Here is a 19,076-nt window from a genome sequence, read left to right on the forward strand (position 1 = left end):
GGGATGAATACCGAGGTGGAGTGGTCTCCTGATGGCCCCTCCTTCAGTTTCTGTCCCATGTTTTGTTTCCATATTTGCTCCCTTGAACATTTTTGTTTCTCGTTCTAAGTAGAACTGAGGCATCCCCTCTTGATCTTCCTTCTTCATGAGATTCATGTGGTCTGCTGGTTGAGTCTTCGATAATCCTAGCTTTGGGGCTAACATCCGCTTAACAGTGAGTAAATACCCTGTGTGTTCTTTTGGAATTGGGTTAACTCACTCAAGATGATAATTTCTAGATCCATCCATTTACCTAAAAATTTCTTGAATTCATTATTTTTAATAGCTGCGTAATACTCCATTGTGTAGATGTACCACATTTTTTGTATCCATTCCTCTGTTGAGGGACATCACAAAGGTATATTCTTTTGTTTTAGGATGAAATGTCCTATAGATATCAGTTAAGTCAAATTGGTTCATAACTTCTGTTAGTTTCATTGTGTCTTGGTTTAGTTTCTGTTTCCATGATCTGTCCATAGCTGAGAGTGGGGTGTTGAAATCTCCCACTATTATTGTTTAGGGTGCAATGTATGCTTTAAGCTTTAGTAAAGTTTCTTTTATGTATGTGGGTGCCCTTGCATTTGGGGCATAGATGTTGAGAATTTCGAGTTCCCCTTGGTACATTTTTCCTTTGATGAATATGAAGTGTCCTTCCTTATCTTTTTTGATTACTTCTGGTTGAAAAATGATTTTATTTGATATTAGAATTGCTACTCCAGCTTGTTTCTTGGGACCATTTGCTTGGAAGATTGTTTTCCAACCTTTTACTCTGAGGTAGTGCCTGTCTTTTTCACAAAGGTATGTTTCCTGAATGCAGCAAAATGTTGGGTCCTGCTTACGTATCCAGTCTGATAGTCTATGTCTTTTTATTGGAGAATTGAGTCCATTGATATTAAGAGATATTAAGGAGAAATAAATGTTGTTTCCTGTTATTTTTGTTATTGGCAGTGAAGATATGTTTGTGTAGCTACCTTCTTTTAAGGCTTTTGGAAGATTACTTTCTTGTTTTTTTCTAGGTTGTAGTTTCCCTCCTTGTATTGGATTTTTCCACCAATTATTCTTTGAAGTGCTGGATTTGTGTTGAGATACTGTGTGAATTTGGATTTGTCATGGAATATTTTGGTTTCTCCATCAATAATGATTGAGAGTTTTGCTGGGTATAGTAGTCTGGGCTGGCATTTGTGTTCTCTTAGGGTCTGTATGATATTGGTCCAGGATCTTCTGGCTTTTATAGTCTCTGGTGAGAAGTCTGGTGTAATTCTTAGAGGTCTGCCTTTATATGTTACTTTGCCTTTTTCCCTTACTGCTTTTAGTATTTTTTCTTTGTTTTGTACATTTGATGTTTTGACTATTATATGGCGGGAAGTATTTCTTTTCTGGTCTAAACTATTTGGAGTTCTGTAAGCTTCTTGTATATTTATGGACATCTCTTTCTTTTGGTTAGGGAAGTTTTCCTCTATAATTTTGTTGAGGATATTTACTGGTCCTTTAAGTTGGGAGTCTTCCCCCTCATCTATACCTATTATCCTTAGGTTTGGCCTTCTCATTGTGTCTTGGATTTCTTGTATACTTTGGGTTAGTAGTTTTTTGTATTTTGCATTTTCTTTGACAGTTGTGTCAATGTTTTCCATGGTATCTTCTGCACATGAGATTCTCTCTTCCATCTCTTGTATTCTGTTGGTGATACTTGTGTCTATGACTCCTGATCTTTTTTTTTTTAGGTTTTCTATCTCCAGGGTATTGTCCCTTTGTGATTTCTTTATTGTTTCTACTTCCATTTTTAGATCCTGCATGGTTCTGTTTAATTCCTTTTCCCGTTTGGTTGCATTTTCTTGAAATTCCTTAAGGGATTTTTGTGTTTCCTCTTTAAGGGTTTCTATCTGTCTACCAGTGCTCTCAAGTTCTTTGAGAGTATTATTTATGTCTTTCTTAAAGCCCTCTATCATCATCATGAGAAGTGATTTTAATTCTGATTCCTGCTTTTCTGGTGTGATGGGGTGTTCAGGGCTTGCTATGTTGGGGGAGCTGGGTTCTGATGATGCCATGTAACTTTGGTTTCTGTTGCTTACATTCTTGCTCTTGCCTTTTGCCATCTGGTTAACTCTAGTGCTGCCTGTACTTGCTGTCTCTGACTGAAGCCTGCCTTTCCAGTTATCTAGCTTGTGTCTGATCTCCTAGGGGTCCAGATGTCTCTGCGATCTTTTCCAGCTGCACTGATCACAGTGGTACCTCTAGGATGCCTCAGGATATGGTGCCTCCAAGGTAGCAGTCCAGCTAGGTGTCTGCTGTTCTGGGTGCAGTGTCTCCTCTAGAATATCTCAGGATATGTTGTCTGACACTCTGAGTTCAGTTGTTCCTCTGTGGCTCTGGGTTGAGTGGACCTTCCAGTATGTCTCAGGTGGAATCCAGGGTCCACACAACAGCAGACCTGGCAGAGGTCTGGTCCAGGCCTCAGATCCGAGAACTAGTTTCTAAGACACTGTCCAAGTTAGAGCGCCTGGGATCCCCACTTCCTCTGGGTTCTTGGAGGTTGGGGGCAGAGCTGCCACTCAAGATATGCTCAGTGCTCTGGCCCAGACTGGAAGGAACCAGTGTTCCGGGCTGGGAGTGACTTCCTGGGTCCTTGGTGGGTCCCGGTTACTCCCTGTTTAGGGCAGGCCCTGCTGTCTGCTTACCTAAGATATTGCCCGAGTTAGAGCGCCTGGGATCCCCGCTTCCTCTGGGTTCTTGGAGGTTGGGGGCAGAACTGCCACCCAAGATATGCTCAGTGCTCTGGCCCAGGCCGGAAGCTGTTCTAGAGCTTTCAGGTGAGCTATTTAAGTTGTTAGTATGAGATCTCTCCAATTTCTTTACGGAGGCACTCAGGGCTATGAATCTTCCTCTCAGTACTGCTTTCATTGTGTCCCATATGTTTGGATGTGTTGTGCTTTGTTTTTATATTGAATTCTAGAACGTCTTTAATTTCTTTCTTGATCAAATTATCATTGAGTAGAGAGTGTTCAATTTCCATTAGTATGTAGGCTTTCTGTTGTGTCTGTTGTTGAAGTCTAGCCTTAATCAGTGGTGATCTGATAGCATGCAAAGGGTTATTTCAATCTTCTTGTATCTGTTGAGTCTTTCATTGTGCCCGATTATATGGTCAGTTTTGGAGAAAGTTTTGTGAGGTGCTGAGAAGTTATATTCTTTTGTTTTTGAGTGGAAGATTCTGTCGATTATTTGTTAAATTACCTGGTTCATAACATTAGTTTCAGTGTTTCTGTGTTTTCTTTCTGTTTCAACGACCTGTTCATTGGTGAGAGTGGGGTGTTGAAGTTTCCCACTATAATTGTTTGGCGTTCAATGTGTGATTTGAACCTTAGTAAAGTTTCTTTTATGAATGTGGTTGCCCTTTCCTTTGGGGCATAGATGTTCAGAATTGAGGCATCATCTTGGTAGAATTTTCCTTTGATAAGTATCAAGTGTCCTTCCCCATCTTTTTTGATAACTTTTGGTTGAAAGTCTATTTTATTAACTATTAGAATGTCTACTTTAGCTTGTTTCCTGGGTCTGTTTGCTTGGAAAACCTTTTTCCAGTCTTTTACGCTGAGATAGTGTCTATCTTTGTTGCTGAGGTGTGTTTTTTGTATGCAGCCAAATGGTAGATTCTGTTTATGTATCAATCTGGTAGTTTTTGTCTTTTTATTGATGAATTGAGCCCATTGATGTTGAGAGAAATTAATGACTAATGATTGTTAGTTCTTGTTATTTTGATATTGAAGGTGTTACTGAGTGTGTGTGATTCTCTTGGTTTTGCTGTGAGTTGATTAATTTGTTTTTTTTTTTGTGTGTAGTTACCTTCTTTGTGTCTGGGTTTTTCTCCTATAATTCTCTGTGGGGCTGTATTAATTGAAAGATATTGCTTAAATTTGTTTTTATAACAAATTTATAAATTTGGTTTCTTCATTTATAATGATTGAGAGTTTTTCTTGGTATAGTAGTCTGTGCTGGCATCTTTGTTTTTTTAGGGTCTGCAAGAAGGTCCAGAACCTTTTGGCTTTTAGCATCTTTGTTGAGAAGTCAGATGCAATTCTGATAGGTCTGCCTTTATATGTTACTTGGCCTTTTTCTCTTTCAGCTTTTAATATTCTTTCTTCATTCTGTACATTTAGTGTTTATGGCAGATTATTTGTGGTAGGATGATTTTCTTTTCTGGTCCAATCTATTTGGTATTCTGTAAGTTTTATGTGTGTTTATAGCCATCTCATTTTTTAGGCTAGGGAACTTTTCTTTTATGATTTTGTTGAAAATGTTTTCTGGCTCTTTGAACTGGAAATATTTACCCTCTTCTATTCCTATTATTTATAAGTTTGGTCTATTCATGGTGTCCAAATTTCTGGGCTGTTTTGAGTTAGGAATGCTTTTTTGAATTTTCTTTGATTGTATCTATTCCTTCTATGGTATCTTCTATGTCTGAGATTCTTTCTTCCATGCCTTTTATTCTGGTGGTGATGCTTGTATTTGTAGTTATTGTTTCCTTTTCTAGGTTTTCCATCTCCAGATTTGCCTCCATTTGTGTTTTCTTTATTGTTTTATTTCCATTTTTAGGTCTTGACTCATTTTATTCATTTCTCATCCCTGTTTGATTGATTTTTCCTGTACTTCTTTAAGGGACTTATTTTTTTTTGGCTTCTACCTGTTTGATTGTTTCCTGTATTTCTTTAAGGGAATTATTTATATCCTCTTTAAAGGCCTCTATCATTTTCATGAGATTGCATTTTAAGTCTTGCTTCTTAGAATATCCAGAGCTTGCTGTAGTAGGAGAGCTGGGTTCTAATGGTGTCATTTTACATTGGCTTCTGATGATTATGTTCTTGATCTTACCTTTTGCCATCTAGTCATCTCTGTTGTTGGTTGGCCTGAGTGTTGTTCATTGGATTGGGCCTTCCAGAAGGCAGGCAGAGCTGTTTGTCTTTTTATTGATGAGCAGGCCTCCTGGGAAGCAGGCAGAGCTGTGGGGTGGGGCATAGTGTGCTGCTCTTGACCACTGCTGCTGAGGGCACAGACGAAAAGGAAGATGGAGCTGTGGATGAGCAGGGCAGAGCCCATGGCTCTTAGGCTTACTAGGGTCCTTGAAGGTGGGGTTATTGGGGTGGGAAGGCTAGCCCTTCATGTTTAAACTTCATGTTTGCTTTAACTATATCAGGTTGGTTCCACTATTATTGGAAATACTTCAATGTGATTCTTTTTTTGTTAAAATGTATTTTATTAAGTTTTATAAAAGAGATTTCCATATACATATACAATATATTTTAATCGTATTTATTCCCCCACCTCTTATCCTAATTTATTCCAGATCCACTAATTCCCCCTACCTGCCTCCCATCCTCGTGTGCTTTTCAAATCTTTTAAAAAATAATCCACTGTGTCTAATTTGTGCTGCCCATTTATTCATGGAAGTGGAGTCCTTTGTTAAAGGCCCACCTATTCAGGATCAACCCCACTAAAGAAAACTGACTCCCCTCCCCCTGAATTCATCAGCCACCAATAGCTCCTCAGTTAGAGGCTCATGAATCCCTCCTTTTCCATGCTGGGATGGTGACTGGCTTGATCTTATTCATGTCTTGTGCAGACAATCACAGCTGCTTGTGCATTCACCAGTTCACTGTCATATTTAGGAGCCACCATTTTGCCTCATGGGTGTTTATCAAAAAAGAAATATTTCTCATTCTCAGTTTGAATTATTGTAATATAAATATATCTGAGGGCTTTGAGATTTTACAAATTAGAGAAGCTATTTTGATATTGACCAGGTTAGGAATACACTGTTGAGGCTGTTCTTTTATTTATTTATTTATTTATTTATTTATTTATTTATTGGATATTATATTTACAGTTCAGATTTTATCCCCTAACCCCCCTTTCCCTCACCACCCAGGAACCTCCTAGCCCATCCCCCCTCCTCATGCTTCTATGAGGATGTGCCCCCACCTACCCCCCCAGTCCCACCTCCCCACCCTCGAATTCACCCCCCCCACACACACACACTCGGTGTTTATCCTTCATGGTACCAAGAATCTCCTCTCCCACCTATGCCAGACAAGGCCATCCTCCCCTTCATGTACAGATGGAGTCATGAGTCTCTCCCTATGTGCTCCCAGGCTGGTGGTTTAGACCTTAGGAAGCTCTGGTTGGTTGGTATTGTTGCTCTCCTCATGGGGCCACAAACCCTTTCTGTTCCTTCAGTCTTCTCTCTAACTTCTCCATTGGGAAACCCTTAATTAGATCAGTGGTTAGCTGTGAGCATCAGCCTCTGAATGTGTCAGCCTTTGGCAGACCTCTAAGGAGACAGCTATATTAAGCTCTTGTCAGCATGCACTTTCTGCCATCCACATCAGTGTCTACCTTTGGTGACTGTACCTGGGATGGAGACCCAGGTGGAATGGTCTCCAGATGGCTCCTCCTTCAGTTTCTGTCCCACACTTTGTTTCCATAATTGTTCCCTTGAGTACTTTTGTTACTCCTTCTAAGTAGGACTGAGGCATCCACACTTGGTCTTTCTTCTTCACGAGCTTCATGTGGTCTGTGTGTTGAGTCTTGGCTATTCCAAGCTTTTGGGCTAACATCTGCCTATCAGTGAGTAAATACCATGTGTGTTCTTTTGTGATTGGGTTAACTCACTCAGGATGATAGTTTCTAGTTCCATCCATTTACCTAAGAATTTCTCAAATTCATTATTTTTAATAGCTGAATAGTACTCCATTGTGTAAATGTACCATATTTTTTGTATCCATTCCTCTGTTGAAGGACATCTGGGTTCTTTCCAGCTTCTGGCTATTATAAATAAGGCTGCTATGAACATAGTGGAGCATATGTCCTTGTTATATGTTGGAGCATCTTCTGGGTATATGCCCAGGAGTGGTATTAGCTATATCCTCAGGTAATTCTATATCCAATTTTCTGAGGAACTGCCATACTGATTTCCAGAGTGGTTGTACCAGCTTGCATTCCCACCAACAATGGAGGAGTGTTCCTCTTTCTCCACATCCTCGCCAGCATAAGTGTGCCAATAGGTATGTCTTTCAGTGTCATAACACATCAGTTTCTATGACTGGAAAGGGAAGGACCATTTTTAGGCAGTGTGGGCAAATTGAACTCCACGGAAAAGTTCCTCCAAAAGGTCAAAGTGTAAACAAGAAGTTCAACATTCTTTCTTTTGTTTCTACCTCATCTCTCACCATCCCATGCACAGCTATGTGTGCATCTGCACTTGGGGAGAGAAGGCATTTGTGCCAGTGCTGGCATGTTCATAGTGTTGATAAAGTTCAGTTGAAGGCTCACAAGCTGCTGGCTCCTCCAGTGCTGACTTTGGAGCCTGGTAGGATTTGCTTTCTGAGTCCCTCTTGTTACCATTGTGTTTGTGCAATAAATTGGATTAGCAAGAGTTTTATTTATCTTTTATTTGAAAAGCGATCTATTTTATTAGATGTGTGGATGCACTGGAAGAGGAATGGGAGGTTATGAGTAGGAGTAGCATGTGTCAAAGCTGAGGGAAGCCCTGAATGCCAGCATTGGACTTTCAAATGTCACTTTGCAGTGCCCCTGTTTGGCTTTGAGTAGGACTCAGGACATCTGAGAATCAGGAAGTGTGGTTTTCCAGGCAATGTCTCATGGCTAAGCAGTTACAAGTCTGTGTCTCCTGGTGTTGAATTTATAAAATTGAATTAGATGAGATTGTCACATTCAGGTATGACCACAGACAGACGTAAATTGGAATATGCACAAGTACAAGTTCTTTACGATACTGCTTTCTCTGCTACATAAAGTAGTAACTGCTTTTTAGCGGTTGTTTGAGGAGGGTTTTTAAGGAAAGAAGAGATAAGATTTTCCATGTAACTTGCTGCATAAAATAAGGTAGAACAAAGACTAATGTAAGTTTCTACCAGGGGAGACTGTAGACATTTGGCTCCATTTTGCATGCTAGATTTTGAGCTTGGCCCTGGTGGAAGACATGGGAGCAGAGGTCACAGCGTAGATGGGCAAACACCACATGGCCTCTGATGCTCTAAGGAAGGGGAGAAAAGTACCTTGTAGTTCTGTGTGGATAAAGTTTAGAGAATGTTCAAGAAATAATTTCTGCTTCCTGGGTGACTTGAGGAAGAGGAAGAGAGGGGCAGTAACTGATGAGAATCAAACAGTCGACTCCTGTTTGCAGAATGCTCTTGTGTAGTAATCGTTTTCACAATGTGATGTGAAGGCTGCACGATAGCTCTTAATGCTTAGAAAAATCTGAGGAAAATGAAGTTACCCAAAGGGTTTGTTTAATGTCGATCTTCCAGATTCCCCGACATCCACTGTTGCCCAAGTCTGAATTGTTTTTTCTGTTGATTGGATATGGCTAGTCACTAATTACCTCTGGGAACATTTATAAGTCAACCTCCACTTTGAATGGAGTGATTTAGTGCAACTTTGCATTTAATCAATTAGTGGAGTGGTTCAATTCACATACCGAGTGTCTCCCAAATATAGGTGTTTTTGCTCTTGCCAAGTAAAAGAGTCAAGCAGACTTTGAGTGGGTTTTCAAGTCCCTCCCTGGGCCAATTTAACACCTGCATCAAATTGGTCTAGAAAATAGTTAAATGGCCATGTGAGCAGATGTATGTAATGGAGTAAATAAACTCTGTGTTTGTTCCCTAGATCTGCAGTCCCAACATCAACATTGATTCTCTCAATCATGTTTCTTTCCCCATCAGAAGCACAAGTGAAAAATGATTAAGAACCTCTTAGGAGCCTTTATCTGGAGGAGCTAAGCACCATGGACAAACTGAACTAGGACAATCAGTTAAGACCACGTGGAATTTGCATCCTCTTGGGGTGTTGGGTAATGGTAAAGACTGATTTAGATAAACAACTTGTTTAGAAGAGAAAACTAAAATTTAGTGCTAATTGCTGTTACCATCAGGAGTAGTTCCTAGAAAATACGTAATTTTCCATTAAGAAGATACACAGTGAATTTCTACTGTATGCCAAGCACTTGTCAAAACACGAGGGGTATTGTAGTGAAGAATCAGAGGAAAGGAACTGGGGAGATGCTCAGTAGATAAAGCAAGTTCTGGGAAGCATGAGAACTGAGATTCCACTCCGGAGAACCACTAAAGGCTGGCTGAGCACGGTAATCAGCCTGTAAGCCATCAGGAGGCAGAGAAAGGTGATCCCCAGTAATCTGGTTAGCTAGATGAGCCACATTGTAAGCTCCAGGATCAGTGAGAGACCTGGCCATGGTCAAAGAAAATACCTGATATCACTTCTGATCTCATGCATATACATGCTTTCATACACACATTTCACACTGCAGTACATATACCTAGTCATGTATACAATGTCAAGAAAATGAAAAAGTGAATCAGAAAAAAAAATACAAATAACTAAAGTATATTTCTCCTAGATAACTTAAATTGATATATTTAAATTTAGAAAAAAATATTTATACTTTTTCCTTTCAAGGAGTATATATTTATACTAATTAAAATTATATATATATATATATATATATATATATATATATATGCATATGTGCATACAGTGTCTGAGGTGGCGTCAGAGCCTGTTTTGGTCAATTGTAAGCAGTCATGTATGTACTGGGAACTGAACCCAGCATATCTTCTGCAAAAGCAGCAAATTCTTTTAACTGCTGAGCCATCTCTCCAGTTTCAATGTAAGGAATTCAATCTATTTAATCCTTTGTAAAAATGGATGTATGTCATCTGGGCTGGGTTTTTAGTTCTTTTGAGACAAAATAATATTTTTTTCTCTGATTTATGTTTTCATTTTCTTGACAGTGTATACATGACTATGTATGTATACATACCACAGTGTGGAATGTGTGTGTGGAAGCATGTATATGTCTGAGATCAGAAGTAATATCAGGTATCTTCTTTGGTTGCTCACCAGGTAGTCCTGGTTGGCCTGGGACTCACTATGTACGCTAGGCTGGCCTGGACTTCACACAGATATGCCTTTTTCTGTCTCCCAAATGTCAGGATTAAAGCTGTGCAATAGTACACCTGGCACTAGACTCCGTGTTCTTTTAAAGAAATAATTTCAGCCTTTTGCCTCTTTGATCAGCACCATGGTGGTCAGTGAGAACAAGTGCCTGACAAAAGGTGGCAAGAAGGGAGCTAAGAAGAAAGTGGTTGATCCATTTTCTAAGAAAGACTGGTATGATGTGAAAGCTCCTGCAATGTTCAATGTTAGGAACATCGGAAAAACACTAGTCACAAGGACTCAAGGAACCAAAATTGCATCTGGTGGCCTCAAGGGTCATGTGATTGAAGAGAGCCTTGTCGATCTACAGAATGATGAAGTTGCATTTAGAAAATTCAGGGTAATTACTGAGGATGTTCAGGGCCAAAACTGTCTGACTAACTTCCATGGCATTGATCTTACCTGGGACAAAATGTGCTCCATGGTCAAAAACTGGCAGACCGTGATTGAAGCTCATGTTGATGTCAAGACAACCAATGGGTATTTGCTCCAATTTTTCTATGTTGGTTTCACTAAAACCCATAACAACTAGATAAGAAAGACATCCTATGTCCTGGACCAGCAGATCCGCTAGATCGGGAAGAAGATGATGGAAATCATGACTCCAGAACAGCAGACAAATGACTTGAAGGAAGTGGTTAATAAACTGATTCCAGACAGTGTTAAGAAAGACATAGAAAAGACTGGCCAGTCCATTTATCCTCTTCATGATGTCTTTGTTAGAAAAGTAAAAGTGTTTAAGAAATCCAAGTCTGGATTGAGAAAGCTCATGGAGCTCCATGGTGAAGGTGGTAGTTTTGGGAAAACAGCTGGTGATGAGACAGGTGCTAAGGGTGAACGAGCTGATGAATATGAACCACCAGTCCAAGAATCTGTTTAGATTCAAGATTTTTAATTAGTGACAAATAAAAGCCTTATTTGTGAAATAGGACTTAAATAATTTCAACTATTGTATCTAGTCTATATTCCCATTTACAATCTTAAAAATTAGGCTCTTTTTTACTGTTATATTGTTGTAAAGAGAGACCATGACAAAAGCAATGGTTATAAAGAAAATATTTAATTGGGGGCTCGCTTAGTTTTAGAGAGTTAGTCCATAATTATCATAGTGGGAAGCAGACAGGCATGACACTGGAGCAATAGCTGAGAGCTTTCTATTCTAATCTACAAGGAAGCAGGGGAGAGGGAAGGAGGGAGTGGAGAGAGAGAGAGAGAGAGGAAGGGAGAGAAGGGGAGAAAGGGAGCTGAGAGCTTTCTATTCTAATCTACAAGGAAGCAGGGGAGAGAAGGGGAGGAAGGGAGGGTGAGAGAGAAGGAGGGACAGAGAGAGTGAGGAAGGAAGAGAGAGGAAGAGAAGAGCCAGGGCCTGGTTGGGCTTTTGAACCATCAAAGCCAAGCTCCAGGGACACTGTCCTTCTAAGAAGGCCACACCTCCTAATCCTTCCCAAACAGTTCCACTAACTGGGTACCAAGCATTCAAATATATGAGCTTACGGAGATCATTCTCTTTCAAACTACCACAGGCTTGTCCACTGTCTTTGTATGCATGTTCTATTTTCATATATTCATGGTACAGGTTCTCATCTGTAAGAGGTAAGTTCCCTTGACCATATGTTAACTGTTAGATAAAGAGTGGTAGACAAAGAGTTTAACTCAGGCACCGATGCTTGAGGGCTTTGTCTTAGCCACACTCTATTCATAGCTGTTTCCTGGTATTTCATGAGACTCGAAGTTAGTATACAAGTGTAACGTGATGGAGTTACAGCATTCCTGAAGAGATTCCAAAGAACTTCTGCCAAGATACCATTTGACAGGTGTTTTAAATCAACCAGGACAGATGTTGGTCTTGTCAGTTGGTGAATTCTACTTAATAGAATTTTCATGTTTTTTTTTCTACTTGGCAGTGCCTGGAGATGAAGATTTAGCAACTGGTTTGTCTGATTAAAGAGTGTCTACAAGAAAGGCAGAACTAACCAGGAATATGAGTTTTCATAGGTTAAAATATGTTCTCTATGGCTCCTTGACCAGGGGAGGGTGTTGTGAATTAGACCTACTGAGACCACAGTGTTCTTTGATGGATGCTGTAATTCTTCTTTTTAAATCTTGATTCCATATACGTTTTTAAGAAATTATTCTTTTTTAGTTTTTAATATGTGCATGCACATGTGTCAGGACCTGGGTGTATGTGCCTGTGGAACTAGGTGTTCAGGTCTTCCTGGAACAGAGTTAGACATGGCTGTGAGCAGCCAGATATGGGATCTGGGAACTGGACTCAGGTCCTCTCCAAGAGCAGCCATTGCTTTTAACCACAGAGTCATTCTTTTAGTTGCATAAATACTCTGATTCTTTTTTCTTTCTTAAACCAAACCAAACCAAACCAAACCAAACCAAACCAAACCAAAACCAAACCAAACTAAACAAAACCCTTTTATATGTATGAGTATTTGTCTACTTGTGTATATGTGCCCTCTACCCATAGAGACCAAAGGAGGGAATTGGATTTTCTTAGAATTAGAATTATAGATTGTGTGAGCTACCATATGGGTGCTGGGAATGGAACCCAGGTCCTCTTCAATAGTAGCCAAAGCTCTTAACTGCTGAGCTGTCTCATCAACTCCAAATGATCTGATTCTTAGTTGGGACTTATTTTGAACATATTGGGACTAGATTCTTTTCTGTGTGGGAACACATTCCTAGAATTACAATGTAAATCAGTAGGAAAATATCATTTTATATGCAGATATTTTATTTAAATACGACTTTTCCTGGATGAAGCCAATACATGAAATAAAGCCAGGATGTAGTTATAACTAGGTTGGCTCCGTGCTCATGCTTGCAGTGCACTGAACAAACAGCATGATAGCTTGGAATAGCAGTGCAGAAGTGGGCTCTGTGTCTGAAAGCAGGCTGAAGCCTGGGCTTGTTCACAGCTGACTCCTGCATCTAACAAGTGATAGATTTCTCCTTATGTCAGTCTTTAAGGGTTTTAGTTTCTCAGGAGATTATTTTGCAAAGGAATAGTATATATTAAGCAACAGGCTCTTGCTGTATCTCAGTGTCTACAAGTGTCAAAACTTGGTCATGTTTGGCCACGCTCCAGTAAAGGCCACATCCAAGAACACAATGGGCAGCACAAAGTGGACTTTATGGGGTTAAAACAAAAGACGTAGTTGGATAGAAAGGGAAAACGAAGGGAGCTGGGAGGAGTTAGGGGAAAATATGATTGGAAGGTATGCATTTCTCCATTAAAATTAGTCACGGGCCTGGGTATGTAGCAGGGTTGGGTGGGGTATTTGTCTAGTGTACAGGAAGCCTGGGTTTGATCAGAAGCATCAAATAAACTGAATGTACCAGGTGTTATGGTACATGCCCGTAATCACAGCACTTGGGAAGTAGAGGCAGTCGAATCAAGAGCTCAGAGTCATGCTCAGTTATGCTGTGGATTGGAGACCAGCCTTGGGGATAAGAAACTTGGCGTTTGAACAGTAGTGATGAAGCAATGATCATTTAGTAATCAAGTCTGTATGCGGACTCTCAGTTCTCTCTCTCAGCCTTCTTACAGGGCACTACTCATGTGCTGACGAGTATTCAAAACCCACTTTGGGGCTGGGGAGGCAGCTCAGGGGGGAAAATGACAGGCATTGGGGGACACAGAAATAGGGAGATTCTGGGGGCTCAGAGGCTAGTCTAGACAATTTGTGAGCTTCAGGTTCAGTGAGAGACCTAGTGTAACACCCCTGATCCCCCAACATCCTCAAACCCAAATCCAGAAAAGAAACAGAAAAAGAAAGAAAGGTGGCAGGTAATTGAGGAAAGACCTTCTGAGATCACCTTGTGGCTTCTTTATAGATCTGCACGGGACAGCACACCTGCACACCCCGCACCCCTCCTCATACTTATAACCATAACAACCTCATACACAAACTCACTTCGTGTCTGTGTGTGCACCTACCGACTTCACATTTGTATATTTATATGTATCTATGTTGGAGGAATATAATAGAGCGGCACATGTCGTATGGCCAGATGTGTAGCCCTTGGCACCGTGTTGCCAGGTTTCAGCCCCTACATGGACTCCTGTTAGTTGCATAGTCCTGGAATGTTTCTTTAACTTTGCTTTTTCATTTTCATGTGGATGAGTAAGACCCTTGCTTCACAGTGCTGTTATGTGAATGAAGCTGGCTTGACCCCATAGCATTAAAATTTTCTGGGTTTCCTGCATAAGAACCCCCAGTGAATATCAGCTGCTGTACTGGATGGATTATAAAATTATGTAAATAGTAGTACAGTGTGGTTTTTCTGAAACTCATTTGGCTCATGCTTTTTTCACAGCATGAAGATCTGATTTGTTGAACTGCTGCATGACTCTACAAGGCATTTATCCACTTTTTATTGATGAGAAGTTGGCTTGGTTCAGATGTTTGATAGACAGCCTTGTGATGCACATCTCTGGATATACCCCCTCAATTATAGCTTGTACTTTCTTTTTTCATTTATTATTATTATTATAAACATTTATTATTTTGCTTATTATTTTAAACATAGTATTAGTGTTACTAACTAATATACAGAGTATTAGGTTTCATTATGGCCGGCCCTTCCTTCCTTCCTTCCTTTCTTCCTTCCTTTCTTCCTTCCTTTCTTCCTTCCTTTCTTCCTTCATTCCTTCTGCCTTCCTTCTTCCCTCCCTCCCTCCCTCCCTCCCTCCCTCCCTTCCCCTCTCTCTCTTTCTTTCTTTCTTTCTTTCTTTCTTTCTTTCTTTCTTTCTTTCTTTCTTAAGTTTCTTTGCTTCATATCATGTGTTTGTTTGTGTACCTGAGTGTATGTATATGCACCTTGTCATTGCAGGTGCTCTCCAAGTCAGAAGAGGGCACTGAGTCCCCTAGAGCCAGAGTTATAGGTGGTTGTGACTTGAGACATGGAAAATAAACAAGAGCTCTCTGTAAGAGTAGAAGTGCTCTTGCTGGGCCTGGCAGTGCACACCTTTAATCCCAGAAGTCAGGAGGCAGAGGCAGGGGGAATTTCTGTGAGTTCAAGGCTAGCCTGGTCTATATCAGGAGTTTCAGGACAGCCAGGGTAACATAATGGAGAGACCCCATCTTAAAATAACAACAACAAATAATAGAAATGGTCTTATCCCCTGTGTCACCCCTCAAGCCCCTCATGATGGCCTTTTTAGATACATTGCTCTTATCAATGCTCCACCCTTCCACCCCACCACTCTGCCCCTCCTGCTGGCTGGTTTCTCTCCCTGCTTGCCCATCTCCTGCTGTCATGTCCCCTGTATTCTGATGTCCTCTTGCTCCAACCCCTAGCCCCCCTTAATACCTCTTTCCCCCATCTCTTATAGAATCGTGACCTATACCACCCCCCCACACATAAAAGTAAAAATCTAGAATGTGTATATGAGAGGGAATGAAGTATTTGTGTTCCTGAATCTGCTATGTTTTACTTAACACAATGATTTCTTGATCTCTCCATTTTCCTGCAAATGTTATGATCTCATTTTTTCTTTATGGGAGAATAAACTCCAGCATGTATATGTAGTACATTTTCTTTATCCATTCATCTGTTGTTGGACATCTAGGCTGGTTCCATTTCCTAGCTGTTGTGAATTGAGCAGCAATAAACATGGATGTGCAGGTCTCTCTGTGACAGGGCTTAGGGTTCTTTGTGCGTATACACAGATGTGCACGTACCTAGGTGCAGCTGTGCTATTTTCAGTGTTTTGAGGGACCTCCATTTTGATTTTTATAGTGTCTATGTCAGTTTGTACTCACACAAACATCAATAAAGAGACCCTTTCCCCACATTCTCATTCACATTTGTTATTTGTTTGGTTGATGTTAGGCATTCTGACTGTGGTAAGATGGAATCTCAAAGATGCTTTACTTTGCATTTCATTAATGGCCAAGAATACTGCTGGCTCTTACAATTCTAAGAAACATATCTCACTACAGAGGACATTCTTTAAGGAGGTTCATTATTGCCCAATGGCCCATGATAAATCTGGTCCTAGGCCTGATCACCCTCAGAGATGGGAGAGTGAAGGCTGCCCTTGTGGGGCTCCAATGAGATCATCCTGAAGGCTAATTCTGATCCAGTGCATGCTTGTCCATTCCTACCCAGCACTCCAGTTTCACTGGCCCTCTTCTTGTCCCTTGGGTATTCTGAGACCTCTCCTAGATCACTCTGTTATCCTGCCTTGTCTCTTCCTCACACTTGGTGTTGGCACAAATGCCACTTCCTCATGGAGGCCCTCTGGGACCATCTCACTCTTAGGACCTTCTGCTTTTTTTTTTTTTTCCTGTCACTTCTTGCTTGGCCCTTAAGAATTCTTACCATGTGCTGAAATTATAGATTTCTCTGTTTTTACTTTTATTTTTACCCCTAGGAAATCCTGGATAACTCTGTATCAGTTAGGGTTTTCTAAAGGAACAGAACTGATAGTATATATGTGTATGTAAGTGTACATATATACATATATATGTGCATATACACATGTATATGTACACATATATGCATATATACATGTATTTACATATATACATATAAATGTATATATGTGTATACACAGATATATATGAGATTTATTTGAGTGGCTTATAGGCCGTGGCTTGAATTTTCTAATGATGTCTGTGTCCTGACAAGAAAGTCCAAGGATCTCATATTTGTTCAGTCTATGAGACTGGATGTGTCAGCAGTACCAATCTTGGGCTGGAGTCTCTCAGAATTTCTAGGAAGCTTCCAGTCTTCAGTCTATATTGGAATCACAAAGAAGTAGGCTCTAACACCAGTGAAGAATGCCTCAGCAACAGGATAGACAGACTTTCCAGAGAGAGAGAGAAAGAGAGAGAGAGAGAGAGAGAGAGAGAGAGAGAGAGAGAGAGAGAGAGAGAGAGCGCTAGCAGGAAGGAAGCAAAAGTTTCCTTCTTCCATGTCCTTTTATAGGGGCTGTCAATAGTATGTGTGGCCCAGATGTAGGGTGGGTCTTGCACCTCTGATAAACGAGTCAGAACATCCTGCACAGGCTGTATTCAGCAGCTTGGGGTTTACATGATTCCAGGTGCAATCAAATTGACAACCAAGATAAGCCATTACAAAGTCCATGACTATTTTTTTCCTGGCATATATAAGTCTCTAAACTATAACTGTCCCATACAGTTGATGTAATGGCTATTCCTGGTTGTCAACTTAACTATATCTGTAATGAACTATAATCCAGTATTGGAAGGCTCGACTGTGATCCAGATCGTGAGGCTGGGAGATACAAGTTTCTGAGCTGGATCTTGGCATGGAGATCTTGAGTCATAGTGGCTATGAATCCCAGAAGACTAAGGCAAGCCAGTAAGTAACGTCCTTCCATGGCCTCCGCATCAGCTCCTGCTTCCTGACCTGCTTAAGTTCCAGTCCTGAATTCCTTTGGTGATGAACAGCAATGTGGAAGTGTAAACCGAATAAACCCTTTCCTCCCCAACTTGCTTCTTGGTCATGACATTTTATGCAGTAATAGAAACCGTGACTAAGATTTAAGGAAGATTTGTTCAGGTAAAATTTGCTCAATAAAGTTTTAATTTTCTGTGTCTTAGATTTCTAGTGCCATGATAAGGCAACAATGACCTAAAGCATGGAGAGGAAAGAGTTTATTTTATCTACAACTTTCAGGTTAGCACTCAATTACTAAGGGAATTCAGGGCAGGAACTTAAGGCAGGAACTTGGAGGCAGAGGAACATGGAGGAGTGTTGCCTACTGGCTCGCTCAACCTACTTTCCTACACAACTCAGGACCACCTATCTAGAGGTGGCTCCATCCACAGTTAGTTAGACTCTCCTGCATCAGTCATTAATCCCTTCACATTTGTCTACAGGTCAACCTATAGAGGCATCTTCCTTATTCAGAGTCTTTCTTCTCAAATGACTCTATTTTGTGTCAAGTTGACAAAATGTAACCAATGACACAGCTTAGGATCTTGATGAAAAAGTCTTAAGTCTTCTGGTAGGGTTATTTGTGGACAGCTTTCCAAGTCCCCACCTTCCTTTACCTGGTTACTTAGATTGGTCCTGTCAGAAATTTTCTGCTGTGTTCCCCATCATGGTCTCTTACAGTTTGATAGTTTAAGCCCCAGATGGTATTTGCTGTCACAAACTGAATATGATACTTCCAATGTGGTCTAACCAGGACATGGCTGAATGCCCTCTCCTTGTTCAAATTCCCTGGTTCCTGTTTCTGTGGATGGGTCACAGCTGATGATGAACTTACTGTGGCCCAAAGCCCCACAGAGACTTGTTTGTTTCTTTCTGGTTTCACAGAGCTCCCCCTTCTCTTTTTCTCAATATTATGCGGTTGTTTTTGAGCCACATTTATGTCCTTATGTTCATTACCATTAAATTTCATTGCCAGCCATAAAAGGAGAGAGGGTAGGATTAAATCACCAAGGTCACTTGCTGCTTTTCAAAATAAAATCAGTTATTGCACTGGAACTTTCTGTGACGGCAGAAGGGCTCTACACTCTCTAGCCCTGTGGTTTAAGTCACATGTGGCCAAGGAATTGAACTTTAAACTTTATGCTGCTTTAATTATTTTGAGGTTAAATTTAGGTTATTATCATGTGGATTAGTTACTGAATCAGACAGTACTATTCTAAATAAAATTATTAGACATTCAAGAGCTGGTGAGGCCTGTATAGGACATCAGGAGAGATCCACACAGCAGGGAGGATGGGCTGTTTTGGGTTACAAATATTTATGTAACATTCTTTTATTTGACAAAATTTTCTGTTTACATCATTGAGTAGATGTGCCATCTTTAGTTCTAATTGCTGGGAATACAGCTTTGAAGAAGTCTCATTTAGTACTCTCTCGGGACTCCTTGTCTGCTGCTCTGGACCTCAGCCATGGCTGTAAATTTACATAAATTAGGAAACTTCAAAGAATTCTGGTGATAGGACTGAGGGTATAGCTCAGTGGTAGAGGTCTGGCTTAGTATATGCAAGGGCCTAGGTCTGATATCTAGTACT

At 40.5% G+C, this 19,076-nt stretch overlaps 1 protein-coding gene and 1 pseudogene across 2 annotated transcripts in view; both read left to right on the plus strand.

The window, feature by feature from the left end:
* Positions 1–19,076, plus strand: part of Nell1 (neural EGFL like 1) — an 823,979-nt gene that overhangs the window by 24,822 nt on the left and 780,081 nt on the right. The window lies entirely within an intron of this gene.
* Positions 10,145–10,939, plus strand: LOC117717762 (small ribosomal subunit protein eS1 pseudogene; annotated as a pseudogene).

This window comes from Arvicanthis niloticus, chromosome 1 (genome assembly GCF_011762505.2).
Source record: "Arvicanthis niloticus isolate mArvNil1 chromosome 1, mArvNil1.pat.X, whole genome shotgun sequence".
NCBI classification, from domain to species: Eukaryota; Metazoa; Chordata; class Mammalia; order Rodentia; family Muridae; genus Arvicanthis; species Arvicanthis niloticus.